Source organism: Amia ocellicauda, unplaced genomic scaffold (genome assembly GCF_036373705.1).
Source record: "Amia ocellicauda isolate fAmiCal2 unplaced genomic scaffold, fAmiCal2.hap1 HAP1_SCAFFOLD_32, whole genome shotgun sequence".
Lineage (NCBI taxonomy): Eukaryota > Metazoa > Chordata > Actinopteri > Amiiformes > Amiidae > Amia > Amia ocellicauda.
The window spans coordinates 762,132-788,042 of record NW_027102887.1 but is presented as its reverse complement, the minus strand read 5'-3'; the positions used below and the strand labels follow the sequence as shown (position 1 = coordinate 788,042).

At 45.1% G+C, this 25,911-nt stretch overlaps 18 non-coding genes and 38 pseudogenes across 18 annotated transcripts; all 56 read right to left on the bottom strand.

Annotated features, from left to right (window-relative positions):
• Positions 1-57: 57 nt before the first annotated feature.
• Positions 58-172, bottom strand: LOC136730558 (U5 spliceosomal RNA). The gene has a single exon (XR_010809352.1). It is a non-coding gene; the product is annotated as a U5 spliceosomal RNA (small nuclear RNA).
• A 6,502-nt stretch (positions 173-6,674) lies between these two features.
• Positions 6,675-6,793, bottom strand: LOC136730912 (uncharacterized; annotated as a pseudogene).
• Positions 6,794-7,017: 224 nt separating this feature from the next.
• Positions 7,018-7,136, bottom strand: LOC136730908 (uncharacterized; annotated as a pseudogene).
• Positions 7,137-7,352: 216 nt separating this feature from the next.
• On the bottom strand, positions 7,353-7,471 carry LOC136731065 (uncharacterized; annotated as a pseudogene).
• A 215-nt stretch (positions 7,472-7,686) lies between these two features.
• Positions 7,687-7,805, bottom strand: LOC136730715 (uncharacterized; annotated as a pseudogene).
• A 541-nt stretch (positions 7,806-8,346) lies between these two features.
• Positions 8,347-8,465, bottom strand: LOC136730935 (uncharacterized; annotated as a pseudogene).
• A 215-nt stretch (positions 8,466-8,680) lies between these two features.
• Positions 8,681-8,799, bottom strand: LOC136730709 (uncharacterized; annotated as a pseudogene).
• Positions 8,800-9,014: 215 nt separating this feature from the next.
• LOC136730708 (uncharacterized) lies at positions 9,015-9,133 on the bottom strand (annotated as a pseudogene).
• A 221-nt stretch (positions 9,134-9,354) lies between these two features.
• Positions 9,355-9,473, bottom strand: LOC136730644 (5S ribosomal RNA). Its single transcript, XR_010809437.1, has one exon. It is a non-coding gene; the product is annotated as a 5S ribosomal RNA (ribosomal RNA).
• Positions 9,474-9,689: 216 nt separating this feature from the next.
• On the bottom strand, positions 9,690-9,808 carry LOC136730856 (uncharacterized; annotated as a pseudogene).
• Positions 9,809-10,031: 223 nt separating this feature from the next.
• Positions 10,032-10,150, bottom strand: LOC136730972 (uncharacterized; annotated as a pseudogene).
• Positions 10,151-10,708: 558 nt separating this feature from the next.
• Positions 10,709-10,827, bottom strand: LOC136730604 (5S ribosomal RNA). The gene has a single exon (XR_010809398.1). It is a non-coding gene; the product is annotated as a 5S ribosomal RNA (ribosomal RNA).
• Positions 10,828-11,053: 226 nt separating this feature from the next.
• On the bottom strand, positions 11,054-11,172 carry LOC136730603 (5S ribosomal RNA). Its single transcript, XR_010809397.1, has one exon. It is a non-coding gene; the product is annotated as a 5S ribosomal RNA (ribosomal RNA).
• A 210-nt stretch (positions 11,173-11,382) lies between these two features.
• On the bottom strand, positions 11,383-11,502 carry LOC136730467 (uncharacterized; annotated as a pseudogene).
• A 218-nt stretch (positions 11,503-11,720) lies between these two features.
• On the bottom strand, positions 11,721-11,839 carry LOC136730837 (uncharacterized; annotated as a pseudogene).
• Positions 11,840-12,049: 210 nt separating this feature from the next.
• On the bottom strand, positions 12,050-12,168 carry LOC136730873 (uncharacterized; annotated as a pseudogene).
• Positions 12,169-12,391: 223 nt separating this feature from the next.
• On the bottom strand, positions 12,392-12,510 carry LOC136730457 (uncharacterized; annotated as a pseudogene).
• A 210-nt stretch (positions 12,511-12,720) lies between these two features.
• On the bottom strand, positions 12,721-12,839 carry LOC136731037 (5S ribosomal RNA). Its single transcript, XR_010809478.1, has one exon. It is a non-coding gene; the product is annotated as a 5S ribosomal RNA (ribosomal RNA).
• A 209-nt stretch (positions 12,840-13,048) lies between these two features.
• On the bottom strand, positions 13,049-13,167 carry LOC136730642 (5S ribosomal RNA). Its single transcript, XR_010809435.1, has one exon. It is a non-coding gene; the product is annotated as a 5S ribosomal RNA (ribosomal RNA).
• Positions 13,168-13,390: 223 nt separating this feature from the next.
• Positions 13,391-13,509, bottom strand: LOC136731047 (uncharacterized; annotated as a pseudogene).
• A 209-nt stretch (positions 13,510-13,718) lies between these two features.
• Positions 13,719-13,837, bottom strand: LOC136730804 (uncharacterized; annotated as a pseudogene).
• Positions 13,838-14,051: 214 nt separating this feature from the next.
• On the bottom strand, positions 14,052-14,170 carry LOC136730494 (uncharacterized; annotated as a pseudogene).
• A 219-nt stretch (positions 14,171-14,389) lies between these two features.
• Positions 14,390-14,508, bottom strand: LOC136730489 (uncharacterized; annotated as a pseudogene).
• A 224-nt stretch (positions 14,509-14,732) lies between these two features.
• On the bottom strand, positions 14,733-14,851 carry LOC136730483 (uncharacterized; annotated as a pseudogene).
• Positions 14,852-15,060: 209 nt separating this feature from the next.
• On the bottom strand, positions 15,061-15,179 carry LOC136730570 (5S ribosomal RNA). The gene has a single exon (XR_010809364.1). It is a non-coding gene; the product is annotated as a 5S ribosomal RNA (ribosomal RNA).
• A 216-nt stretch (positions 15,180-15,395) lies between these two features.
• Positions 15,396-15,514, bottom strand: LOC136730501 (uncharacterized; annotated as a pseudogene).
• Positions 15,515-15,724: 210 nt separating this feature from the next.
• LOC136730781 (uncharacterized) lies at positions 15,725-15,843 on the bottom strand (annotated as a pseudogene).
• Positions 15,844-16,064: 221 nt separating this feature from the next.
• Positions 16,065-16,183, bottom strand: LOC136730481 (uncharacterized; annotated as a pseudogene).
• Positions 16,184-16,392: 209 nt separating this feature from the next.
• On the bottom strand, positions 16,393-16,511 carry LOC136730569 (5S ribosomal RNA). The gene has a single exon (XR_010809363.1). It is a non-coding gene; the product is annotated as a 5S ribosomal RNA (ribosomal RNA).
• Positions 16,512-16,727: 216 nt separating this feature from the next.
• Positions 16,728-16,846, bottom strand: LOC136730500 (uncharacterized; annotated as a pseudogene).
• A 210-nt stretch (positions 16,847-17,056) lies between these two features.
• On the bottom strand, positions 17,057-17,175 carry LOC136730779 (uncharacterized; annotated as a pseudogene).
• Positions 17,176-17,396: 221 nt separating this feature from the next.
• LOC136731062 (uncharacterized) lies at positions 17,397-17,515 on the bottom strand (annotated as a pseudogene).
• Positions 17,516-17,740: 225 nt separating this feature from the next.
• LOC136730933 (5S ribosomal RNA) lies at positions 17,741-17,859 on the bottom strand. The gene has a single exon (XR_010809468.1). It is a non-coding gene; the product is annotated as a 5S ribosomal RNA (ribosomal RNA).
• Positions 17,860-18,069: 210 nt separating this feature from the next.
• On the bottom strand, positions 18,070-18,188 carry LOC136731015 (uncharacterized; annotated as a pseudogene).
• Positions 18,189-18,394: 206 nt separating this feature from the next.
• Positions 18,395-18,513, bottom strand: LOC136730986 (uncharacterized; annotated as a pseudogene).
• Positions 18,514-18,736: 223 nt separating this feature from the next.
• LOC136730619 (5S ribosomal RNA) lies at positions 18,737-18,855 on the bottom strand. The gene has a single exon (XR_010809412.1). It is a non-coding gene; the product is annotated as a 5S ribosomal RNA (ribosomal RNA).
• Positions 18,856-19,071: 216 nt separating this feature from the next.
• LOC136730565 (5S ribosomal RNA) lies at positions 19,072-19,190 on the bottom strand. The gene has a single exon (XR_010809359.1). It is a non-coding gene; the product is annotated as a 5S ribosomal RNA (ribosomal RNA).
• Positions 19,191-19,416: 226 nt separating this feature from the next.
• LOC136730564 (5S ribosomal RNA) lies at positions 19,417-19,535 on the bottom strand. The gene has a single exon (XR_010809358.1). It is a non-coding gene; the product is annotated as a 5S ribosomal RNA (ribosomal RNA).
• Positions 19,536-19,751: 216 nt separating this feature from the next.
• Positions 19,752-19,870, bottom strand: LOC136730653 (uncharacterized; annotated as a pseudogene).
• Positions 19,871-20,095: 225 nt separating this feature from the next.
• Positions 20,096-20,214, bottom strand: LOC136730766 (uncharacterized; annotated as a pseudogene).
• Positions 20,215-20,438: 224 nt separating this feature from the next.
• On the bottom strand, positions 20,439-20,557 carry LOC136730646 (5S ribosomal RNA). Its single transcript, XR_010809439.1, has one exon. It is a non-coding gene; the product is annotated as a 5S ribosomal RNA (ribosomal RNA).
• A 214-nt stretch (positions 20,558-20,771) lies between these two features.
• On the bottom strand, positions 20,772-20,890 carry LOC136730836 (uncharacterized; annotated as a pseudogene).
• A 220-nt stretch (positions 20,891-21,110) lies between these two features.
• On the bottom strand, positions 21,111-21,229 carry LOC136730530 (uncharacterized; annotated as a pseudogene).
• Positions 21,230-21,445: 216 nt separating this feature from the next.
• LOC136730634 (5S ribosomal RNA) lies at positions 21,446-21,563 on the bottom strand. Its single transcript, XR_010809427.1, has one exon. It is a non-coding gene; the product is annotated as a 5S ribosomal RNA (ribosomal RNA).
• Positions 21,564-21,781: 218 nt separating this feature from the next.
• LOC136730502 (5S ribosomal RNA) lies at positions 21,782-21,900 on the bottom strand. Its single transcript, XR_010809323.1, has one exon. It is a non-coding gene; the product is annotated as a 5S ribosomal RNA (ribosomal RNA).
• A 210-nt stretch (positions 21,901-22,110) lies between these two features.
• LOC136730660 (uncharacterized) lies at positions 22,111-22,229 on the bottom strand (annotated as a pseudogene).
• Positions 22,230-22,769: 540 nt separating this feature from the next.
• On the bottom strand, positions 22,770-22,888 carry LOC136730827 (uncharacterized; annotated as a pseudogene).
• A 210-nt stretch (positions 22,889-23,098) lies between these two features.
• Positions 23,099-23,217, bottom strand: LOC136730727 (uncharacterized; annotated as a pseudogene).
• Positions 23,218-23,428: 211 nt separating this feature from the next.
• On the bottom strand, positions 23,429-23,547 carry LOC136730764 (uncharacterized; annotated as a pseudogene).
• A 210-nt stretch (positions 23,548-23,757) lies between these two features.
• On the bottom strand, positions 23,758-23,876 carry LOC136730656 (uncharacterized; annotated as a pseudogene).
• A 228-nt stretch (positions 23,877-24,104) lies between these two features.
• Positions 24,105-24,223, bottom strand: LOC136730655 (uncharacterized; annotated as a pseudogene).
• Positions 24,224-24,433: 210 nt separating this feature from the next.
• On the bottom strand, positions 24,434-24,552 carry LOC136730519 (uncharacterized; annotated as a pseudogene).
• A 218-nt stretch (positions 24,553-24,770) lies between these two features.
• On the bottom strand, positions 24,771-24,889 carry LOC136730566 (5S ribosomal RNA). The gene has a single exon (XR_010809360.1). It is a non-coding gene; the product is annotated as a 5S ribosomal RNA (ribosomal RNA).
• A 218-nt stretch (positions 24,890-25,107) lies between these two features.
• Positions 25,108-25,226, bottom strand: LOC136730638 (5S ribosomal RNA). The gene has a single exon (XR_010809431.1). It is a non-coding gene; the product is annotated as a 5S ribosomal RNA (ribosomal RNA).
• A 209-nt stretch (positions 25,227-25,435) lies between these two features.
• On the bottom strand, positions 25,436-25,554 carry LOC136730637 (5S ribosomal RNA). Its single transcript, XR_010809430.1, has one exon. It is a non-coding gene; the product is annotated as a 5S ribosomal RNA (ribosomal RNA).
• A 210-nt stretch (positions 25,555-25,764) lies between these two features.
• Positions 25,765-25,883, bottom strand: LOC136730918 (uncharacterized; annotated as a pseudogene).
• Between the last annotated feature and the right edge of the window lie 28 nt (positions 25,884-25,911).

Sequence of the window (25,911 nt, the reverse complement as noted above, 5' to 3'; positions counted from 1 at the left end):
CTCCTCCGCCCACATGCCCACCTATGTCCGATCTGCTGTTCACCTGGATCACAGCTCCGCCCCAACAAGGCAGAGCCTCCCAAGAATGGTACAAACTCACCCACGATCCCCTCCACGGAAAGCTATAGCAAAAGGCAAAAGCATTATACGTAATGAAGAGGAACCCGAGTCCAAGACGCATCCGACCAGCCATACATATTTGTATGTATTAAAGATCACATTTTATTACATTTAGATTTTCTGTACTTTATTACATCTTTTTGTGATTTTTAAATGTATTGTTTCTTTTCCTTATATATGTATGTATGTATGTGTGTGTGTGTCTGTGTGAAAGTGAGTGTGTGTGTGTGTGTCTGTAAGTGTGTGTGTCTGTCTCTGTGTTTGTGTGTCTGTCTCTGTGTGAAAGTGAGTGTGTGTGCGTGTGTCTGTCTGTGAAAGTGTATGTGTTTGTGTGGGTGTGACAGTGTGTATGAGTGTCTGTCTGTCATGTAACTCGCACATCTGTGAGGGCACCATTTTTGCAGAAAGAGATGTACACATTTTGGAGCAACATATGCTGCCATCCAGACATCGTCTTTTCCAGGGACGTCCCTGCATTTTTCAGCAGGATAACGCCAAACCACATTCTGCCCAGATTACAAGCGCATGGTTGCGTAGGCAGAGAGTGCGGGTGCTAGCATGGCCTGCCTGCAGTCCTGACCTGTCTCCGAATTGAGAATGTGTGGCGCACTATGAAGTGCAAATTAAGACAACGAAGGCCCTGTGCAGTTGCGCAGCTGAGGAAATGCATAATGGATGAATGGGGGGAAATCCCGCTTGCTAAACTTAACCAAGAGGTGCCTTCAGTGCCCAAGTGCTTAATAAGTGTTATTAAAAGAAAAGGTGATGTTACATAGTGGTAAACAGTCGACTGTCCCAACTTTCTTGGTTTCTTTTCACTGCTAATGAGATGCTGTAGAGTGAGTTAGTTATATTGCTTTCAGGAGCTCTAATCGTATTGATGAGTTCATGCAGCATTTGTAATTGAATTTCAAAAAGAAATCCTTGCTGTCTGGCCTGTGTGTATGAGATGTACTCTGTCAATCTTTGGCTAACAACTGAAACATTGGTAGAACAGAAATGGCAACATAAAAAAGAAAAGTACATTTTAAAAGAGCACATTAAATAGGATGAATATACAGTTTTTTACAATCACTTTGTCACTAATTTCAGAACCTTGATGTCATTTTTCAAAACTCTAGACACAAAACTCAAAACGGTCATCACTTGTAACACAGGCTGTCCAATGTTCAAAACATTGCATTGTGCATTCATATCTTTAAAGAAACCTTGCACTTGCAGACTTGTTGGTTCAAATAATTCATTTATCATGAAATACCATAGTAACATTTATTTAGATCACCCACACAGAAGATACCGATAGTTTCACTGTGTAGTTGTTCGTACAATCATTAAATATTGTAGTACAAAATATGTGATACATGTTTCATTATGGTACTACACATAAATACATCACTGTAAAAGGACTAGTAGAGAGAATACTACAGACACAGTGGAATCATTGAACAAAATCTGAAATGTATTGATGCAATACAATCAAATCACACCATAGGTTTCTTTGAATCCATGCAACAATAATTAGCTACAAAAAAGAACAAAACTACAGTAAAATGTCAACTGCAGTGTTCCTCACCTGGCTTAGTGTAAAAAGCAAAACAAAGGATTGATTACTGTACTTCTAAATTTCCATCAGCCCTGTGTTCAGGTTCAGGTTCTCACAACCATTTTTCACAAGAGGCATCTTGAAACTGAACATACCTGAACATACTCAGTCATCAGCTGCTTCACTCTGTCTGCATTTCTTTCAAAAGGCACACTATACTCTGTGCTACACATTGGTATGCAGTATACAGTCATTTGACAATTGAGAGTAGCCTAATGTTTAGTGCATGCTGAAGACTTGCCGCTTCTCAGTACGGAAATTTCTGATGATTGAGGCCACAGCTGATCCTGAGTTGATTCTGAGGTTTGATTGAATCATTGTAGCTGCCTCAGTCATGGTCATGCCATGATTTACAACATGCTCTACAACTATTTCTCGGATTTCACTGGACACTATTTGCTGTTGCTGCCGCTGTCTGGTCCGTGGCCTTGTCCTCTACCACGTTCCCCCAACACCTCTCAAATGAGGCCCATGGCTGCCTCTCTGGTGAGGCCTAAGCCCTCCTCTATGACGAGGCCCACGACCACCTCTCAGAAGGGGTGCATGTCCCCTTCCATTCCTTTGACCACCACGTCTTCCTCCTCCCACTGCTTGACCTCTATTGTGACCTGGATGACTTGCCGGCTCCATGTTATCACTGTGTTGCTGGGGTGGATAGCACTCATTTCACTCGATACTCGTACCACAATGTGAAATCAATCATCAATAACCAGTTGGCAGTATTGGAAAAGCAATTACAAGGGCCTGCATACATACAGTAATATCAAATCTGATGTGGAAGAACAATCATCTTCAACCAGGTTGGAGCGTTAGTTGCAATGCCTTTAATACACGCAGCGTGGAGAGGAACAGTGACTCAAGTAGATCCCAAAGTCGCTCTGCCTTCATTTTAACAGTCAGAGCTTTTATACACAAAAATCAAAGAGCTGGTTATAATCAGAAAGTCATTACTATGTTATCTTAAAAGTTAGCTAAGCAGAATTTATATCATTATAGGACAGAGTTCATAGATCAACACATGGATTAGGGAGCAGGCACTTCAATCATACTGTTTGACATTGTCTCCAAGATTCTCATCGTAAATAACAAGCAGAAATCAAACTACCTTCTGGCCTGACCTTCTAGCTTGACCTTATCTTTCTTAAGTATACAAGAGAGAAAAACAGGTATTAGAGAAAGAATTTCTAACTTTCCTTCCACACTGCAAACATGGTGTGGAAAAGTGCTACATGATGATGAATGATGATGAAATATTACATCCATAGATAATGTAGTCCAACTGGTTCATGCTCCTCGTTTATTGATGTCAATGGATCTCATTATCCTGAAACTTTCATGATCGAAACATGGAATATTGTTTGTCAGTTTCCATAAAATTATGCATTAAGAGTAATGCAACAGTCACTTATCATTTTGAGCAGCTGTATCAATTGATAGTTAGATCTTTGTAATGAAATGAATAGACAGTGATCTCAGATGTAATGTGTGAATTGCATTTTGAAATGGTAATACTTTGATGTTAAGTTGTGTCATTTTAGTTCAATGAACAAATGATCTGAGGTTGATGTGTATTGTATCCAAGCAATTGTAAAAAAGTGTTAGAGTTTTGAAAAATGTGCATTTTGATCATCGGGTGTGAGTTTAGTGTCTAGAGTTTTGAAAAATGACATCAAGGTTCTGAAATGAGTGCCAAAGTGATTGTAAAAAAGTGTAATATCAGGGGACAGTGGCTATTAGTGATCTGGCCTTCCGTGGCTTCTGTATTAATGTAACAGGTCACATTGTATGTGTACACTGATACTTGATAGTATAATATAGTACAAGTAAAAAACATACATAGGTATCATAGAAGTATTTTGCAGAAATGATTATGGATAGTTATCAAAATGGAGAGGAAATGCTAAATCCAGTCTCCCCAGGCTGAGCTTCTATTGCTGCACCTGCTGGCCCCACTATATGGATAGAGCCACACCAAGTACAAGAGTCTCCCCATTGCTATTTATATCTCCCTATCCAGTCTTCTATAGGTGTCAGGGTGGGGTGCTTATTCCCCTGCATGCTTTGAAACCTATAGCACCTGGGACGCACACTTGGGATCCGGTTCCTCTGCCCCTCACATACACATGAGGAATCCCAGGTGCTCAACACGTCATACTGTCTCTTTCATCTCATGTGTAAACTATGGACAAATACATGACTAAACGTGTTTAGTTGCTTTTCCCAGAATGCTTTGTGCCACGATATGCAAATAACGGGGACTATGATTGGCTCCCTGACATTACCCACACTGCGACTGATGCTACCCATTTCACTACCCAACAAAGACCCATAATATGCGTGTGTCTGTCTGTCTGTCTGTCAAAGTATGTGTGTGTGTGTCTGTGTGTGTCTGTGTCTGTCTGTCTGTGTGTGAAAGTGTGTGTGTGTCTGTCTGTCTGTCTGTCATGTAACTTGCACATCTGTGAGGGCACCACTAATGCAGAAAGAGATGTACACGTATTGTTTATTTTCCATATATATGTATGTATGTATGTATGCATGTCCAATTGCTTTGACAATACAAATGAATTGAATTGAGAGGGAGAGAGAGAGAGTAAGAGAGAGAGAGAGAGACAGACAGACAGACAGACAGACAGAGAGACACACACACACACACACACACACACACACAGAGAGCCAGCCAGCCAGCCAGCCAGCTCAGCGATGACATGACGAGCCTCTCTCAGCTTACTGCTATGACAGCACAGAGCACGTACATTCCGTTTAACAAATCGTTAAACAAAAAAGGTTATAAACACATTGACTACAATACCGGTTAGTAAGACGAAGGTGAGTCTCTCATTAGTATTGTTAGTCAGACATTCAATAACTACGCAGGTTAGTATTTATGTCAGGTAACTTCTCGTTATATATATATCAGTCTCATTTACGTTTAGGTGCCGAGAAAGATCCTATTTGTTACCACAATTTCCCTTAACTGATTATTATTCAATGATTAAGGATAGGCAGGGCCACCAATAATCTAATGTCTATTAACTTGTGTCAATTTCAGACTAAACAGTTAAACAGGAATGAGAAGATATTTCTCGGCGTTGACAGATTTTATTTCTAAAATTATCAACAAAACAGTTTAATGCAACACACATTTATATTTAAGAAAACTAAATGATATTACACATTCTAGAGTTATGAATCACAGATTAACATTTGTAATTGATTTCTCAAATGTCATGAATCACAAACTCCAAACTGTTAAACTTATGTGAACTTCGTCGCAGAGAGGCCTCTCTGGCTTCGGGCTCAGATAACAGCACACGGCACGAGGTCCGTGTGGTTTGGAACAAAGGCAGTCCGGTTCGGCTTTGTCCAAGAACTTCCACTCAGTCGATGCACCTGGAAGTTGGGGTTTCGCGAATGTAGAGTCTTTTCCAAACAGATTTTCCATTGGTTTGAAGGCTCCAAGGTTGTGCACAAAATCTTCTTTGTAAGCAGGGTTCCACCGTAGTTACTTGAAGACGAAGTCTTTGAGGAAAGCAGGGCCCTGTTTGTTCCAAGGGTCAAGTTTCTTAAGACTCAAATAGCTATTTAAGTGACTGACACTTTCGTATTCAGTCGACTTAGTCAATTGTCCAGCTGTAAAACTCCACTGATCAGGTGGGTCTGTGAAGTTATTTATTTAATAAAGTCCTTTAAAATAATTCTTCGCTCAATCTCCTTCTCCCAGTTTAACTCTTCTGTTGCCGGCAAAGACTTGGTTGGTTTCTGATTCCGGTTCTGGCAACAGAGCTACAGGTTGAGCTGTGGCAGCGAGTTTCTGGTTCAGGTGAGAGAGAGAGAGAGAGAAAGACTGTCCGCTGTTCCTTATAGTCTGTCAGATCAGTAGGTGATTGGTCCCTGAGTTCTTGAGATTGGATTTCGGTTTCAGCCCCCAGTGTCCTATTGGAGGGAGGCTTTATTTATGACTGATGTCAATCCATGCCATCTTTTGGAAATGCCGGTTGGCCTGGGTTCGTAGCTCTATGTCGGGATTTCGGCTCTCATCCACTTCAAAGAGTTTTTATCACCAACAGGCCCCTTTCTCCAGACATCTCATAGCAGAATTCCAAACTATTTGGCCTCTTCTCGGTGCCATCCTCCCCAAAACTGTCACTTTGATGCAAACCAGTTCCAAGCTGATGAGCTAAGGAAATCTGATAACTTTGGGGGGGGAGAGGTCTTCTTTAGAACAGTGCTTCAGCTCAGAGCCCAAATGCTCTTATCCAAATACACCCAACATAACGCTACATATGTATGTATCTATGTATATATGTGTAGAAGGAAAATTAGAAATTATTTTCTTACACCTGTTTTTCTCTCTTGTATACTTAAGAAAGATACGGTCAAGCTAGAAGGTCAGCCCAGAAGATAGTTTGATTTCTGTTTGTTATTTACGATGAGAACCTTGGAGACAATGTCAAACGGTATGACCTACGTGCCTGTTCCCTAAAACCATGTGTTGACCTATGAACTCTGTTCTATAATGATATATGTTCTGCTTAGTTAGCCTTTAAGATAACATAGTAATGACTTTCTAGCATGTATGGATGTATGTATGTATGTATATATATATATATATATATATATATATATATATATGTATGTATGTATGTCCAATTGCTTTGACAATACAAATGAATTGAATTGAGAGGAAGAGAGAGAGAGAGAGAGAGAGAAAGAGAGAGAGAGAGACAGACAGACAGACAGACAGCTCAGCGATGACATCACGAGCCTCTCTCAGCTGACTGCTATGACATCACAGAGCACGTACATTCCGTTGCTTGTCGTCTGTCAACCACTCAGTCACTGCTAGCCAGACTGTCCCTAAGACAAAGTGTACAATACTTCAATTATATCTCCACCAGACAGATAAAGAGTATTAAGAGCTACGATGAAGTTACCCAGGAGACGTAAAAACTTGCATCACCTGGTATTTCCTGGAGGTCACCCATCCAAGTACTAACCAGGCCCTGGCCCGTTTAGTTTCCAAGGTCTGACGAGATCGGGCACGTTCAGGACGGTGTGGCCACAAGCCAAGAGGCCTGGCTGCATGATGTCTCTAAAAGGCTGGAGGGTATTGACGGAACTTCCAGCAGAAAAAAAAAAAAAAAAAAAAAAAAAGAAAAATGGATGGAAAAATATCAGTGCAGCAAAGGGTGTTGACAGTAGCTGGGTACGTGTACAATACTTCAATTATATCTCCTCCAGACAGATAGAGAGTATTAAGAGCTACGATAAAGTTACCCAGGAGACGTAAAAGCTTGCAGCACCAGGTATTTCCAGGATGTCTCACATTCAAGTACTGACCAGGTCCTGCCCCGTTTAGCTTCCGAGATCTGACGAGATCGGGCGCGTTCAGGACGGTGTGGCCGCAAGCCGAGACGCCAGGCTGCATGATGTGTCTTAAAGGCTGGAGGGTATTGACGGAACTTCCAGCAAAAAAAAAAAGAAAAAAGAAAAATGGAGGGAAAAATATTAGTGCAGCAATGGGTGTTGAAATTAGCCGGGTACGTGTACAATTCTTCAATTATATCTCCTCCAGACTGAAAGAGAGTATTAAGAGCTACGATGAAGTTACCCAGGAGACGTAAAAAGCTCGCAGCACCTGGTATTTCCAGGAGGTCACCCATCCAAGTACTGACCAGGCCCTGCCCCGTTTAGAATCTGAGATATGACGAGATCGGGCGCGTTCAGGACGGTGTGGCCGCAAACCAAGAGGCCTGGCTGCATGATGTCTCTTAAAGGCTGGAGGGTATTGACGGAACTTCCAGCAAAAAAAAAAGAAAAAAGAAAAATGGAGGGAAAAATATCAGTGCAGCAAAGGGTGTTGAAAGTAGCCGGGTACGTGTACAATTCTTCAATTATATCTCCTCCAGACAGAAAGAGAGTATTAAGAGCTACGATGAAGTTACCCAGTAGACGTAAAAAGCTTGCAGCAGCTGGTATTTCCAGGAGGTCACCCATTCAAGCACTAACCAGGCCCTGTCCCGTTTAGCTTCCGAGATCTGACGAGATCGGGCGCGTTCAGGACGGTGTGGCCGCAAACCGAGAAGCCTGGCTGCCTGATGTCTCTTAAAGGGTGGCGGGTATTGACGGACCTTCCAGCAAAAAAAAAAGAAAAAAGAAAAATGGAGGGAAAAATATCAGTGCAGCAAAGGGTGTTAGAAAGTTGCCGGGTACGTGTACATTTCTTCAATTGTATCTCCTCCAGACAGAAAGAGATTATTAACAGCTACGATGAAGTTACCCAAGAGACGTAATAAGCTTGCAGTACCTAGTTTTTCCAGGAGGTCACCAATCCAAATACTGACCAGGCCCTGCCACGTTTTGCTTCCAAGATATGACAAGATCGGGCTCGTTCAGGACGGTGTGGCCGCAAGCCAAAAAGCCTGGCTGCATGATGTCTCTTAAAGGCTGGCGGGTATTGACGGAACTTCAAGCAAAAAAAAGAAAAATGGAGGGAAAAATATCAGTGCAGCAAAGGCTGTCGAAAGTAGCCGGGTACGTGTACAATTCTTCAATTATATCTCCTCCAGACAGAAAGAGAGTATTAAGAGCTACGATGAAGTTACCCAGGAGACGTAAAAAGCTTGCAGCACCAGGTATTTCCACGAGTTCTCACATTCAAGTACTGACCAGGCCCTGCCCCGTTTAGCTTCCGAGATCTGATGAGATCAGGCGCATTCGGGACAATGTGTCCGCATGCCAAGAGGCCTGGTTGCATGATGTCTCTTAAAGGCTGGAGGGTATTGACGGAACTTCCAGCAAAAAAAAACGAAAAAAGAAAAATGGAGGGAAAAATATCTGTGCAGTAAAGGGTGTTGAAAGTAGCCGGGTACGTGTACAATTCTTCAATTAAATCTCCTCCAGACAGAAAGAGAGTATTAAATGCTACAACGAAGTTCCCCAGGTGACGTAAAAAGCTTGCAGCACCTGGTACTTCCAGGAGGTCTCCCATCCAAGTACTGACCAGGTCCTGCCCCGTTTAGTTTCCGAGATCTGACGAGATCGGGCGCGTTCAGGACGGTGTGGCCACAAGCCGAGACGCCTGGTTGCATGATGTCTCTTAAAGGCTGGAGGGTATTGACGGAACTTCCAGCAAAAAAAAACGAAAAAAGAAAAATGGAGGGAAAAATATCTGTGCAGTAAAGGGTGTTGAAAGTAGCCGGGTACGTGTACAATTCTTCAATTAAATCTCCTCCAGACAGAAAGAGAGTATTAAATGCTACAACGAAGTTCCCCAGGTGACGTAAAAAGCTTGCAGCACCTGGTACTTCCAGGAGGTCTCCCATCCAAGTACTGACCAGGTCCTGCCCCGTTTAGTTTCCGAGATCTGACGAGATCGGGCGCGTTCAGGACGGTGTGGCCACAAGCCGAGACGCCTGGCTGAATGATGTCTCTTAAAGGCTGGCGGGTATTGACGGAATTTCCAGCATAAAAAAAAAAAAAAAAAAATAGAAAAATGGAGGGAAAAATATCAGTGCAGGAAAGGGTGTTGAAAGTAGCCGGGTACCTGTACAATTCTTCAATTATATCTCCTCCAGACTGAAAGAGAGTATTAAGAGCTACGATGAAGTTACCCAGGAGACGTAAAAAGCTTGCAGCACCTGGTATTTCCAGGAGGTCAACAATCCAAGTACTGACCAGGCCCTGCCCCGTTTAGCTTCCGAGATCTGACGAGATCGGGCGCGTTCAGGACGGTGTGGCCGCAAGCCAAGAGGCCTGGCTGCATGATGTCTCTTAAAGGCTGGAGGGTATTGACGGAACTTCCAGCAAAGAACAAAAGAAAAAAGAAAAATGGAGGGAAAAATATCAGAGCAAACAAAGGGTGTTGAAAGTAGCCGGGTACGTGTACAATTCTTCAATAATATCTCCTCCAGACTGAAAGAGAGTATTAAGAGCTACGATGAAGTTACCCAGGAGACGAAAAAGCTTGCAGCACCTGGTATTTCCAGTAGGTCACCCATCCAAGTAGTGACCAGGCCCTGCCCCGTTTAGCTTCCGAGATCTGACGAGATCAGGCGCGTTCAGGATGGTGTGGCCGAAAGCCAAGCGGTCTGGCTGCATGATGTCCCCTAAAGGCTGGCGGGTATTGACGGAATTTCCAGCTAATAAAAGAAAAAAAGAAAAAATATAAAAATGGAGGGAAAAATATCAGTGCAGCAAAGGGTGTTGAAAGTAGCCGGGTACGTGTACAACAATTCAATTATATCTCCTCCAGTCAGAAAGAGAGTATTAAGAGCTACGATAAAGTTACCCAGGAGACGTAAAAAGCTTGCAGCACCAGGTATTTCCAGGAGGTCTCACATTCAAGTAATGACCAGGCCCTGCCCCGATTAGCTTCCGAGATCTGACGAGATCGGGCGCGTTCAGGACGCTGTGGCCGCAAGCCAAGAAGCCCGGCTGCATGATGTATCTTAAAGGCACGAGGGTATTGACGGAACTTCCAGCAAAAAAAAACAGAAAAAAGAAAAATCGAGGGAAAAATATCAGTGCAGCAAAGGGTGTTGAAAGTAGCCTTGTACGTGTATTTTTCTTCAATTATATCTCCTCCAGACAGAAAGAGAGTATTAAGAGCTACGATGAAGTTACCCAGTAGACGTAAAAAGCTAGCAGCACCTGGCAATTCCAGGAGGTCACTCATTCAAGCACTAACCAGGTCCTGTCCCGTTTAGCTTCCGAGATCTGACGAGATCAGGCGCGTTCAGGATGTTGTGGCCGAAAGCCAAGCGGTCTGGCTGCATGATGTCCCCAAAAGGCTGGCGGGTGTTGACGGAATTTCCAGCTAAAAAAAGAAAAAAAGAAAAAATATAAAAATGGAGGGAAAAATATCAGTGCAGCAAAGGGTGTTGAATGTAGCCGGGTACGTGTACAATTCTTCAATTATATCTCCTCCAGACTGAAAGACAATATTAAGAGCTACGATGAAGTTACCCAGGAGACGTAAAAAGCTTGCAGCACCAGGTATTTCCAGGAGGTCACCCATCCAAGTACTGACCAGACCTTGCCCCGTTTAGCTTCCGAGATCTGACGAGATCGGGCGCATTCAGGACGGTGTGGCCGCAAGCCAAAAAGCCTGGCTGCATGATGTCTCTTAAAGGCTGGCGGGTATTGACGGAACTTCTAGCAAAAAAAAAAAAAAAATTAAAAAAAACAGAAAAACGGAGGGAAAAATATCAGTGCAGCAAAGGGTGCTGAAAGTAGCCGGGTACGTGTACAATTCTTCAATTATATCTCCTCCAGATTTAAAGAGAGTATTAAGAGCTACGATGAAGTTACCCAGGAGACGTAAAAAGCTTGCAGCACCTGGTATTTCCAGGAGGTCACCCATCCAAGTACTGACTAGGACCTGCCCCGTTTAGCTTCCGAGATCTGACGAGATCGGGCGCGTTCAGGATGGTGTGGCCGCAAGCCGAGATGCCTGGCTGCATGATGTCTCTTAAAGGCTGGCGGGTATTGACATAACTGCCAGCAAAAAAAAAAAAGAATAATAGAGGGAAAAATACCAGTGCAGCAAAGGGTGTTGAAAGTAGCCGGGTACGTTTACAATTCTTCAATTATATCTTCTCCAGACATAAAGAGAGTATTAAGAGCTACGATGAAGTTCCCCAGGAGACGTAAAAAGCTGGCAGCACCTGGTATTTCCAGGAGGTCTCACATTTAAGTACTGACCAGGTCCTGCCCCGTTTAGCTTCCGAGATCTGACAAGATCGGGCGCGTTCAGGACGGTGTGGCCGGCAAGCCGAGATGTCTGGCTGCATGATGTCTCTTAAAGGCTAGCGGGTATTGACGGAATTTCCAGCAAAAAAAGAAAAAAGAAAAAAGAAAAATGGATGGAAAAATATCAGTGCAGCAAAGGGTGTTGACAGTAGCTGGGTACGTGTACAATTCTTCAATTATATCTCCTCCAGACAGATAGAGAGTATTAAGAGCTACGATAAAGTTACCCAGGAGACGTAAAAGCTTGCAGCACCAGGTATTTCCAGGAGGTCTCACATTCATGTACTGACCAGGTCCTGCCCCGTTTAGCTTCCGAGATCTGACGAGATCGGGCGCGTTCAGGATGGTGTGGCCGCAAGCCGAGATGCCTGGCTGCATGATGTCTCTTAAAGGCTGGCGGGTATTGACATAACTGCCAGCAAAAAAAAAAAAGAAAAATAGAGGGAAAAATACCAGTGCAGCAAAGGGTGTTGAAAGTAGCCGGGTACGTGTACAATTCTTCAATTATATCTCCTGGAGACAGAAAGAGAGTATTAAGAGCTACGATGAAGTTACCCAGGAGACGTAAAAAGCTTGCAGCACCTGGTATTTCTAGGAGGTCTCCCATCCAAGCACTGATCAGGCCCTGCCCCGTTTAGCTTCCGAGATCTGACGAGATCAGGCGCATTCAGGACGGTGTGGCAACAAGCCAAAAGGCCTGGCTGCATGATGTCTCTAAAGGTTGGCGGGTATTGACGGAACTTCCAGCAAAAAAAAAAAAGAAAAAAAGAAAAAAGAAAAATGGATGGAAAAATATCAGTGCAGCAAAGGGTGTTGACAGTAGCTGGATACGTGTACAATACTTCAATTATATCTCCTCCAGACAGAGAGAGAGTATTAAGAGCTACGATAAAGTTACCCAGGAGATGTAAAAGCTTGCAGCACTAGGTATTTCCAGGAGGTCTCACTTTCATGTACTGACCAGGTCCTGCCCCGTTTAGCTTCCGAGATCTGACGAGATCGGGCGCGTTCTGGATGGTGTGGCCGCAAGCCGAGATGCCTGGCTGCATGATGTCTCTTAAAGGCTGGCGGGTATTGACATAACTGCCAGCAAAAAAAAAAAAGAAAAATAGAGGGAAAAATACCAGTGCAGCAAAGGGTGTTGAAAGTAGCCGGGTACGTTTACAATTCTTCAATTATATCTTCTCCAGACATAAAGAGAGTATTAAGAGCTACGATGAAGTTACCCAGGAGACGTAAAAAGCTTGCAGCACCTGGTATTTCTAGGAGGTCTCCCATCCAAGTACTGACCAGGCCCTGCCCCGTTTAGCTTCCGAGATCTGACGAGATCGGGCGCGTTCAGGATGGTGTGGCCACAAGCCGAGATGCCTGGCTGCATGATGTCTCTTAAAGGCTGGCGGGTATTGACATAACTGCCAGCAAAAAAAAAAAGAAAAATAGAGGGAAAAATACCAATGCAGCAAAGGGTGTTGAAAGTAGCCGGGTACGTGTACAATTCTTCAATTATATCTCCTGGAGACAGAAAGAGAGTATTAAGAGCTACGATGAAGTTACCCAGGAGACGTAAAAAGCTTGCAGCACCTGGTATTTCTAGGAGGTCTCCCATCCAAGCACTGACCAGGCCCTGCCCCGTTTAGCTTCCGAGATCTGACGAGATCGGGCGCATTCAGGACGGTGTGGCCACAAGCCGAAAGGCCTGGCTGCATGATGTCTCTAAAGGTTGGCGGGTATTGACGGAACTTCCAGCAAAAAAAAAAAAGAAAAATAGAAAAAAGAAAAATGGATGGAAAAATATCAGTGCAGCAAAGGGTGTTGACAGTAGCTGGATACGTGTACAATACTTCAATTATATCTCCTCCAGACAGAGAGAGAGTATTAAGAGCTACGATAAAGTTACCCAGGAGATGTAAAAGCTTGCAGCACTAGGTATTTCCAGGAGGTCTCACTTTCACGTACTGACCAGGTCCTGCCCCGTTTAGCTTCCGAGATCTGACGAGATCGGGCGCGTTCAGGACGGTGTGGCCGCAAGCCGAGATGCCTGGCTGCATGATGTCTCTTAAAGGCTGGCGGGTATTGACGGAACTGCCAGCAAAAAAAAAAAGAAAAATAGAGGGAAATATACCAGTGCAGCAAAGGGTGTTGAAAGTAGCCGGGTACGTGTACAATTCTTCAATTATATCTCCTGGAGACAGAAAGAGAGTATTAAGAGCTACGATGAAGTTACCCAGGAGACGTAAAAGGCTTGCAGCACCTGGTATTTCTAGTAGGTCTCCCATCCAAGTACTGACCAGGCCCTGCCCCGTTTAGCTTCAGAGATCTGACGAGATCGAGCGCATTCAGGACGGTGTGGCCACAAGCCAAGAGGCCTGGCTGCATGATGTCTCTTAAAGGTTGGCGGGTATTGACGGAACTTCCAGCAAAAAAAAAAAAAAAAAAAAAAATGGATGGAAAAATATCAGTGCAGCAAAGGGTGTTGACAGTAGCTGGGTACGTGTACAATACTTCAATTATATCTCCTCCAGACAGATAGAGAGTATTAAGAGCTACGATAAAGTTACCCAGGAGACGTAAAAGCTTGCAGCACCAGGTATTTCCAGGAGGTCTCACTTTCATGTACTGACCAGGTCCTGCCCCGTTTAGCTTCCGAGATCTGACTTGATCGGGTGCGTTCAGGACGGTGTGGCCTCAAGCCGAGTTGTCTGGCTGCATGATGTCTCTTAAAGGCTAGCGGGTATTGACGGAATTTCCAGCAAAAAAAAAAAAAAAAAAAAAGAAAAATGGAGGGAAAAATATCAGTGCAGGAAAAGGTGTTGAAAGTAGCCGGGTACGTGTACAATTCTTCAATTATATCTCCTGGAGACAGAAAGAGAGTATTAAGAGCTACGATGAAGTTACCCAGGAGACGTAAAAAGCTTGCAGCACCTGGTATTTCTAGGAGGTCTGCCATCCAAGTACTGACCAGGCCCTGCCCCGTTTAGCTTCCGAGATCTGACGATATCATGCGCATTCAGGACGGTGTGGCCGAAAGCCGAGAGGCCCAGCTGCATGATGTCTCTTAAAGGTTGGCGGGTATTGACGGAACTTCCAGCCAAAAAAAAAAAGAAAAAAAGAAAAAAGAAAAATGGATGGAAAAATATCAGTGCAGCAAAGGGTGTTGACAGTAGCTGGATACGTGTACAATACTTCAATTATATCTCCTCCAGACAGAGAGAGAGTATTAAGAGCTACGATAAAGTTACCCAGGAGACGTAAAAGCTTGCAGCACTAGGTATTTCCAGGAGGTCTCACTTTCATGTACTGACCAGGTCCTGCCGCGTTTAGCTTCCGAGATCTGACGAGATCGGGCGCGTTCAGGATGGTGTGGCCGCAAGCCGAGATGCCTGGCTGCATGATGTCTCTTAAAGGCTGGCGGGTATTGACGGAACTGCCAGCAAAAAAAAAAAGAAAAATAGAGGGAAATATACCAGTGCAGCAAAGGGTGTTGAAAGTAGCCGGGTACGTGTACAATTCTTCAATTATATCTCCTGGAGACAGAAAGAGAGTATTAAGAGCTACGATGAAGTTACCCAGGAGACGTAAAAAGCTTGCAGCACCTGGTATTTCTAGGAGGTCTCCCATCCAAGTACTGACCAGGCCCTGCCCCGTTTAGCTTCCGAGATCTAACGAGATCGGGCGCATTCAGGACGGTGTGGCCACAAGCCGAAAGGCCTGGCTGCATGATGTCTCTTAAAGGTTGGCGGGTATTGACGGAACTTCCAGCAAAAAAAAAAAAAAAAAAAGAAAAATGGATGGAAAAATATCAGTGCAGCAAATGGTGTTGACAGTAGCTGGGTACGTGTACAATACTTCAATTATATCTCCTCCAGACAGAGAGAGAGTATTAAGAGCTACGATAAAGTTACCCAGGAGACGTAAAAGCTTGCAGAACTAGGTATTTCCAGGAGGTCTCACTTTCATGTACTGACCAGGTCCTGCCCCGTTTAGCTTCCGAGATCTGACGAGATCGGGCGCGTTCAAGATGGTGTGGCCGCAAGCCGAGATGCCTGGCTGCATGATGTCTCTTAAAGGCTGGCGGGTATTGACGGAACTGCCAGCAAAAAAAAAAAAGAAAAATAGAGGGAAATATACCAGTGCAGCAAAGGGTGTTGAAAGTAGCCGGGTACGTGTACAATTCTTCAATTATATCTCCTCCAGACAGATAGAGAGTATTAAGAGCTACGATGAAGTTTCCCAGGAGACGTAAAAAGCTTGCAGTACCAGGTATTTCCAGGAGGTCTCCCATCCAAGTACTGACGAGGCCCTGCCCCGTTTAGCTTCCGAGATCTGACGAGATCGGGCGTGTTCAGGACGGTGTGGCCACAAGCCAAGAGGCCGGGCTGCATGATGTCTCTTAAAGGCTGGCGGGTATTGACAGAACTTCCAGCAAAAAATAAAAAATAAATAAATAGAAAAATGGAGGGAAAAATATCAGTGCAGGACAGGGTGTTGAAAGTAGCCGGGTACATGTACAATTCTTCAATTATATCTCCTCCAGACTGAATGAGAGTATTAAGAGCTACGCTGAAGTAACCCAGGAGATGTAAAAAGCTTTCAGCACCTGGTATTTCCAGGAGGTCACCCATCCAATTACTGACCAGGTCCTGCCCAGTTTTTCTTCCGAGATCTGACGAGATCTTGCGTCTTCAGGACGGTGTGGCCGCAAGCCGAGATGCCTGGCTGCATGATGTCTCTTAAAGGCTGGCGGGTATTGACGGAACTGCCAGCAAAAAAAAAAAGAAAAATAGAGGGAAATATACCAGTGCAGCAAAGGGTGTTGAAAGTAGCCGGGTACGTGTACAATTCTTCAATTATATCTCCTGGAGACAGAAAGAGAGTATTAAGAGCTACGATGAAGTTACCCAGGAGACGTAAAAAGCTTGCAGCACCTGGTATTTCTAGGAGGTCTCCCATCCAAGTACTGACCAGGCCCTGCCCCGTTTAGCTTCCGAGATCTAACGAGATCGGGCGCATTCAGGACGGTGTGGCCACAAGCCGAAAGGCCTGGCTGCATGATGTCTCTTAAAGGTTGGCGGGTATTGACGGAACTTCCAGCAAAAAAAAAAAAAAAAAAAGAAAAATGGATGGAAAAATATCAGTGCAGCAAATGGTGTTGACAGTAGCTGGGTACGTGTACAATACTTCAATTATATCTCCTCCAGACAGAGAGAGAGTATTAAGAGCTACGATAAAGTTACCCAGGAGACGTAAAAGCTTGCAGAACTAGGTATTTCCAGGAGGTCTCACTTTCATGTACTGACCAGGTCCTGCCCCGTTTAGCTTCCGAGATCTGACGAGATCGGGCGCGTTCAAGATGGTGTGGCCGCAAGCCGAGATGCCTGGCTGCATGATGTCTCTTAAAGGCTGGCGGGTATTGACGGAACTGCCAGCAAAAAAAAAAAAGAAAAATAGAGGGAAATATACCAGTGCAGCAAAGGGTGTTGAAAGTAGCCGGGTACGTGTACAATTCTTCAATTATATCTCCTCCAGACAGATAGAGAGTATTAAGAGCTACGATGAAGTTTCCCAGGAGACGTAAAAAGCTTGCAGTACCAGGTATTTCCAGGAGGTCTCCCATCCAAGTACTGACGAGGCCCTGCCCCGTTTAGCTTCCGAGATCTGACGAGATCGGGCGTGTTCAGGACGGTGTGGCCACAAGCCAAGAGGCCGGGCTGCATGATGTCTCTTAAAGGCTGGCGGGTATTGACAGAACTTCCAGCAAAAAATAAAAAATAAATAAATAGAAAAATGGAGGGAAAAATATCAGTGCAGGACAGGGTGTTGAAAGTAGCCGGGTACATGTACAATTCTTCAATTATATCTCCTCCAGACTGAATGAGAGTATTAAGAGCTACGCTGAAGTAACCCAGGAGATGTAAAAAGCTTTCAGCACCTGGTATTTCCAGGAGGTCACCCATCCAATTACTGACCAGGCCCTGCCCAGTTTTTCTTCCGAGATCTGACGAGATCTTGCGTCTTCAGGACGGTGTGGCCGCAAGCCGAGATGCCTGGCTGCATGATGTCTCTTAAAGGTTGGCGGGTATTGACGGAACTTCCAGCAAAAAAAAAATATAAAAAAAAAAAAAAGAAAAATGGATGGAAAAATATCAGTGCAGCAAAGGGTGTTGACAGTAGCTGGATACGTGTACAATGCTTCAATTATATCTCCTCCAGACAGAGAGAGAGTATTAAGAGCTACGATGAAGTTACCCAGGAGACGTAAAAAGCTTGCAGCACCTGGTATTTCTAGGAGGTCTCCCATCCAAGTACTGACCAGGCCCTGCCCCGTTTAGCTTCCGAGATCTGACGAGATCGGGCGCATTCAGGACGGTGTGGCCACAAGCCGAAAGGCCTGGCTGCATGATGTCTCTTAAAGGTTGGCGGGTATTGACGGAACTGCCAGCAAAAAAAAAATAGAAAAATAGAGGGATATATACCAGTGCAGCAAAGGGTGTTGAAAGTAGCCGGGTACGTGTACAATTCTTCAATTATATCTCCTGGAGACAGAAAGAGAGTATTAAGAGCTACGATGAAGTTACCCAGGAGACGTAAATAGCTTGCAGCACCTGGTATTTCCAGGAGGTCACACATCCAAGTACTGACCAGGCCCTGCCCCGTTAAGCTTCCGAAATCTGATATGATCGGGCGCGTTCAGGACGGTGTGACTACAAGCCAAGAGGCCTGGCTGCATGATGTCTCTTAAAGGCTGGCGGATATTGACGGAACTTCCAGCAAAAAAAAAAAAAAATGGATGGAAAAATATCAGTGCAGCAAAGGGTGTTGACAGTAGCTGGGTACGTGTACAATACTTCAATTATATCTCCTCCAGACAGATAGAGAGTATTAAGAGCTACGATAAAGTTACCCAGGAGACGTAAAAGCTTGCAGCACGAGGTATTTCCAGGAGGTCTCACATTCATGTACTGACCAGGTCCTGCCCCGTTTAGCTTCCGAGATCTGACGAGATCGGGCGCGTTCAGGACGGTGTGGCCGCAAGCCGAGATGTCTGGCTGTATGATGTCTCTTAAAGGCTGGCGGGTATTGACGGAATTTCCAGCAAAAAAAAAAAAAAAAAAAAAGAAAAATGGAGGGAAAAATATCAGTGCAGGAAAGGGTGTTGAAAGTAGCCGGGTACGTTCGTGTACAACTCTTCAATTATATCTCCTGGAGACAGAAAGAGAGTATTTAGAGCTACGATGAAGTTACCCAGGAGACGTAAAAAGCTTGCAGGACCTGGTATTTCCAGGAGGTCTCCCATCAAAGTACTGACCAGGCCCTGCCCCGTTTAGCTTCCGAGATCTGACGAGATCGGGCGCATTCAGGACGGTGTGGCCACAAGCCGAAAGGCCTGGCTGCATGATGTCTCTTTAAGGCTGGCGGGTATTGACGGAACTTCCAGCAAAAAAAAAAAGAAAAAAGAAAAATGGATGGAAAAATATCAGTGCAGCAAAGGGTGTTGAAAGTAGCCGGGTACGTGTACAATTCTTCAATTATATCTCCTGGAGACAGAAAGAGAGTATTAAGAGCTACGATGAAGTTACCCAGGAGACGTAAAAAGCTTGCAGCACCTGGTATTTCTAGGAGGTCTCCCATCCAAGTACTGACCAGGTCCTGCCCCGTTTAGCTTCCGAGATCTGACGAGATCGGGCGCATTCAGGACGGTGTGGCCGCAAGCCGAGAGGCCTGGCTGCATGATGTCTCTTAAAGGTTGGCGGGTATTGACGGAACTTCCAGCAAAAAAAAAAAAAGAAAAAAAGAAAAAAGAAAAATGGATGGAAAAATATCAGTGCAGCAAAGGGTGTTGACAGTAGCCGGGTACGTGTACAATACTTCAATTATATCTCCTCCAGACAGAGAGAGAGTATTAAGAGCTACGATGAAGTTACCCAGGAGACGTAAAAAGCTTGCAGCACCTGGTATTTCTAGGAGGTCTCCCATCCAAGTACTGACCAGGTCCTGCCCCGTTTAGCTTCCGAGATCTGACGAGATCGGGCGCATTCAGGACGGTGTGGCCGCAAGCCGAGAGGCCTGGCTGCATGATGTCTCTTAAAGGTTGGCGGGTATTGACGGAACTGCCAGCAAAAAAAAAAAAAAAAAAGAAAAATGGATGGAAAAATATCAGTGCAGCAAAGGGTGTTGAAAGTAGCCGGGTACGTGTACAATTCTTCAATTATATCTCCTGGAGACAGAAAGAGAGTATTAAGAGCTACGATGAAGTTACCCAGGAGACGTAAAAAGCTTGCAGCACCTGGTATTTCTAGGAGGTCTCCCATCCAAGTACTGACCAGGCCCTGCCCCGTTAAGCTTCCGAGATCTGACGAGATCGGGCGCATTCAGGACGGTGTGGCCACAAGCCGAAAGGCCTGGCTGCATGATGTCTCTTAAAGGTTGGCGGGTATTGACGGAACTTCCAGCAAAAAAAAAAAAGAAAAAAAGAAAAAAGAAAAATGGATGGAAAAATATCAGTGCAGCAAAGGGTGTTGACAGTAGCTGGATACGTGTACAATACTTCAATTATATCTCCTCCAGACAGAGAGAGAGTATTAAGAGCTACGATGAAGTTACCCAGGAGACGTAAAAAGCTTGCAGCACCTGGTATTTCTAGGAGGTCTCCCATCCAAGTACTGACCAGGCCCTGCCCCGTTAAGCTTCCGAGATCTGACGAGATCAGGCGCATTCAGGACGGTGTGGCCACAAGCCGAAAGGCCTGGCTGCATGATGTCTCTTAAAGGTTGGCGGGTATTGACGGAACTTCCAGCAAAAAAAAAAAGAAAAAAAGAAAATAGAAAAATGGATGGAAAAATATCAGTGCAGCAAAGGGTGTTGACAGTAGCTGGATACGTGTACAATACTTCAATTATATCTCCTCCAGACAGAGAGAGAGTATTAAGAGCTACGATGAAGTTACCCAGGAGACGTAAAAAGCTTGCAGCACCTGGTATTTCTAGGAGGTCTCCCATCCAAGTACTGACCAGGTCCTGCCCCGTTTAGCTTCCGAGATCTGACAAGATCGGGCGCATTCAGGACGGTGTGGCCGCAAGCCGAGAGGCCTGGCTGCATGATGTCTCTTAAAGGTTGGCGGGTATTGACGGAACTTCCAGCAAAAAAAAAAAAAAAAAAAAAAATGGATGGAAAAATATCAGTGCAGTAAAGGGTGTTGACAGTAGCTGGGTACGTGTACAATACTTCAATTATATCTCCTCCAGACAGATAGAGAGTATTAAGAGCTACGATAAAGTTACCCAAGAGACGTAAAAGCTTGCAGCACCAGGTATTTCCAGGAGGTCTCACATTCATGTACTGACCAGGTCCTGCCCCGTTTAGCTTCCGAGATCTGACGAGATCGGGCGCGTTCAGGATGGTGTGGCCGCAAGCCGAGATGCATGGCTGCATGATGTCTCTTAAAGGCTGGCGGGTATTGACGGAATTTCCAGCAAAAAAAAAAAAAAAAAAAATAGAAAAATGGAGGGAAAAATATCAGTGCAGGAAAGGGTGTTGAAAGTAGCTGGATACGTGTACAATACTTCAATTATATCTCCTCCAGACAGAGAGAGAGTATTAAGAGCTACGATGAAGTTACCCAGGAGACGTAAAAAGCTTGCAGCACCTGGTATTTCCAGGAGGTCTCACATTCAAGTACTGACCAGGTCCTGCCCCGTTTAGCTTCCGAGATCTGACGATATCATGCGCGTTCAGGACGGTGTTGCCGAAAGCCGAGAGGCCCGGCTGCATGATGTCTCTTTAAGGCTTGCGGGTATTGACGGAACTTCCAGCAAAAAAAAAAAGAGAAAAGAAAAATGGAGGGAAAAATATCAGTGCAGCAAAGGGTTTTGAAAGTAGCCGGGTACGTGTACAATTCTTCAATAATATCTCCTACAGACTGACAGAGAGTATTAAGAGCTATGATGAAGTTACCCAGGAGACGTAAAAAGCTTGCAGCACCTGGTATTTCCAGGAGGTCACCCATCCAAGTACTGACCAGGCCCTGCCCCGTTAGCTTCCGAGATCTGACGAGATCGGGCGCGCTCAGGACGGTGTGGCCGCAAGCCAAGAGGCCTGGCTGCATGATGTCTCTTAAAGGCTGGCGGGTATTGACGGAACTTCCAGCCAAAAAAAAAAAAAAAAAATGGAAAATGGAGGGAAAAATATCAGTGCAGCAAAGGCTGTTGAAAATAGCCGGGTACGTGTACAATACTTCAATTATATCTCCTCCAGACAGATAGAGAGTATTAAGAGCTACGATGAAGTTTCCCAGGAGACGTAAAAAGCTTGCAGCACCAGGTATTTCCAGGAGGTCTCCCATCCAAGTACTGACCAGGCCCTGCCCCGTTTAGCTTCCGAGATCTGACGAGATCGGGCGTGTTCAGGACGGTGTGGCCGCAAGCCAAGAGGCCTGGCTGCATGATGTCTCTTAAAGGCTGGCGGGTATTGTCGGAACTGCCAGCAAAAAAAAAAAAGAAAAATAGAGGGAAAAATACCAGTGCAGCAAAGGGTGTTGAAAGTAGCCGGGTACGTGTACAATTCTTCAATTATATCTCCTCCAGACAGAAAGAGAGTATTAAGAGCTACGATGAAGTTACCCAGGAGACGTAAAAAGCTTGCAGCACCTGGCATTTCCAGGAGGTCACCCATCCAAGTACTGACCAGGCCCTGCCCCGTTTAAATTCCAAGATCTGATGAGATCGGGGGCGTTCAGGACGGTGTGGCTGCAAGCCAAGAGGCCTGGCTGCATGATGTCTCTTAAAGGCTGGCGGGTATCGACGGAACTGCCAGCAAAAAAAAAAAAGAAAAATAGAGGGAAAAATATCAGTGCAGCAATGGGTGTTGAAAGTAGCCGGGTACGTGTACAATTCTTCAATTATATATTCTCCAGACAGAAAGAGAGTATTAAGAGCTACGATGAAGTTCCCCAGGAGAAGTATAAAGCTGGCAGCACCTGGTATTTCCAGAAGATCTCCCATCCAAGTACTGACCAGGTCCTGCCCCGTTTAGTTTCCGAGATCTTCCGTGATCGGGCGCGTTCAGGACTGTGTGTACGCAAGCCAAGAGGCCTAGCTGCATGATGTCTCTTAATGGCTGGCGGGTATTGACGGAACATCCAGCAAATAAAAAACAAGAGAAATGGTGGTAAAAATATCAGTGCAGCAAAGGGTGTTGAAAGTAGCCAGGTACGTGTACAATTCTTCAATTATATCTCCTCCAGACTGAAAGAGAGTATTAAGAGCAACGATGAAGTTACCCAGGAGACGTAAAAAGCTTGCAGCACCTGGTATATCCAGGAGGACACCCATCCAAGTACTGACAAGGCCCTGCCCCGTTTGGCTTCCGAGATCTGACGAGATCGGGCGCGTTCAGGACGGTGTGGCCGCAAGCCAAGATGCCTGGCTGCATGATGTCTCTTAAAGGCTGGCGGGTATTGACGGAACAGCCAGCAAAAAAAAAAAAGAGAAATGGAGGGAAAAATATCAGTGCAGTAATGGGTTTTGAAAGTAGCCGGGTACGTGTACAATTCTTCAATTATATCTCCTCCGGACAGAAAGAGAGTATTAAGAGCTACGATGAAGTTACCCAGGAGACGTAAAAAGCTTGCAGCACCTGGCATTTTCAGGAGGTCACCCATCCAAGTACTGTCCAGGCCCTGCCCCGTTTAAATTCCAAGATCTGATGAGATCGGGGGCGTTCAGGACGGTGTGGCTGCAAGCCAAGAGGCCTGGCTGCATGATGCCTCTTAATGGTTGGCGGGTTTTGACGGAACATCCAGCAAATAAAAAAAAAGAGAAATGGTGGTAAAAATATCAGTGCAGCAAAGGGTGTTGAAAGTAGCCAGGTACGTGTACAATTCTTCAATTATATCTCCTCCAGACTGAAAGAGAGTATTAAGAGCTACGATGAAGTTACCCAGGAGACGTAAAAAGCTTGCAGCACCTGATATTTCCAGGAGGACACCCATCCAAGTACTGACCAGGCCTTGCCCCGTTTAGCCTCCGAGATCTGACGAGATCGGGCGCGTTCAGGACGGTGTGGCCGCAAGCCAAGATGCCTGGCTGCATGATGTCTCTTAAAGGCTGGCGGGTATTGACGGAACAGCCAGCAATAAAAAAAAAGAGAAATGGAGGGAGAAATACCAGTGCAGCAAAGGGTGTTGAAAGTAGCCGGGTACGTGTACAATTCTTCAATTATATCTCCTGCAGACAGAAAGAGAGTATTAAGAGCTACGATGAAGTTACCCAGGAGACGTAAAAAGCTTGCAGCACCTGGTATTTCTAGGAGGTCAGCCATCCAAGTACTGACCAGGCCCTGCCCCGTTTAGCTTCCGAGATCTTACGAGATCGGGCGCATTCAGGACGGTGTGGCCACAAGCCGAGAGGCCTGGCTGCATGATGTCTCTTAAAGGTTGGCGGGTATTGACGGAACTTCCAGCAAAAAAAAAAAAAAAAAAAAAAAAAAAAAAGAAAAATGGATGGAAAAATATCAGTGCAGCAAAGGGTGTTGACAGTAGCTGGGTACGTGTACAATACTTCAATTATGTCTCCTCCAGACAGAAAGAGAGTATTAAGAGCTACGATGAAGTTACCCAGGAGACGTAAAAAGCTTGCAGCACCTGGTATTTCTAGGAGGTCAGCCATCCAAGTACTGACCAGGCCCTGCCCCGTTTAGCTTCCGAGATCTTACGAGATCGGGCGCATTCAGGACGGTGTGGCCACAAGCCGAGAGGCCTGGCTGCATGATGTCTCTTAAAGGTTGGCGGATATTGACGGAACTTCCAGCAAAAAAAAAAATGAAAAATGGAGGGAAAAATATCAGTGCAGCAAAGGCTGTTGAAAGTAGCCGGGTACGTGTACAATACTTCAATTATATCTCCTCCAGACAGATAGAGAGTATTAAGAGCTACGATGAAGTTTCACAGGAGACGTAAAAAGCTTGCAGCACCAGGTATTTCCAGGAGGTCTCCAATCTAAGTACTGACCAGGCCCTGCCCCGTTTAGCTTCAGAGATCTGACGATATCGTGCGCGTTCAGGACGGTGTGGCCGAAAGCCAAGAGGCCCGGCTGCATGATGTCTCTTTAGGCTGGTGGGTATTGACGGAACTTCCAGCAAAAAAAAAAAAAAAAAAAAAGAAAAATGGAGGGAAAGATATCAGTGCAGCAAAGGCTGTTGAAAGTAGCCGGGTACGTGTACAATTCTTCAATAATATCTCCTCCAGACTGAAAGAGAGTATTAAGATTTACGATGAAGTTACCCAGGAGACGTAAAAAGCTTGCAGCACCTGGTATTTCCAGGAAGTCACCCAACCAAATACTGACCAGGTCCTTCCCCGTTTAGCTTCCGAGATCTGACGAGATCGGGCGCGTTCAGGATGGTGTGGCCGCAAGCCAAGATGCCTGGCTGCATGATGTCTCTTAAAGGATGGCGGGTATTGACGGAATTTCCAGCAAAAAAAAAAAAAAAAAAATAGAAAAATGGAGGGAAAAATATCAGTGCAGCAAAGGGTGTTGAAAGTAGCCGGGTACGTGTACAATTCTTCACTTATATCTCCTCCAGACAGAAAGAGAGAATTAAGAGCTACGATAAAGTTACCCAGGAGACGTAAAAGCTTGCAGCACCAGGTATTTCCTGGAGGTCTCCCATCCAAGTACTGACCAGGTCCTGCCCCGTTCAGCTTCCGAGATCTGATGAGATCGGGCGCGTTCAGGATGGTGTGGCCGCAAGCCGAGATGGCTGGCTGCATGATGTCTCTTAAAGGCTGGCGGGTATTGACGGAACTGCCAGCAAAAAAAAAAAAGAAAAATAGAGGGAAATATACCAGTGCAGCAATGGGTGTTGAAAGTAGCCGGGTACGTGTACAATTCTTCAATTATGTCTCCTCCAGACAGAAAGAGAGTATTAAGAGCTACGATGAAGTTACCCAGGAGACGTAAAAGCTTGCAGCACCAGGTATTTCCTGGAGGTCTCCCATCCAAGTACTGACCAGGTCCTGCCCCGTTCAGCTTCCGAGATCTGATGAGATCGGGCGCGTTCAGGATGGTGTGGCCGCAAGCCGAGATGGCTGGCTGCATGATGTCTCTTAAAGGCTGGCGGGTATTGACGGAACTGCCAGCAAAAAAAAAAAAGAAAAATAGAGGGAAATATACCAGTGCAGCAATGGGTGTTGAAAGTAGCCGGGTACGTGTACAATTCTTCAATTATGTCTCCTCCAGACAGAAAGAGAGTATTAAGAGCTACGATGAAGTTACCCAGGAGACGTAAAAAGCTTGCAGCACCTGGTATTTCTTGGAGGTCAGCCATCCAAGTACTGACCAGGCCCTGCCCCGTTTAGCTTCCGAGATCTTACGAGATCGGGCGCATTCAGGACGGTGGAGCCACAAGCCGAGAGGCCTGGCTGCATGATGTCTCTT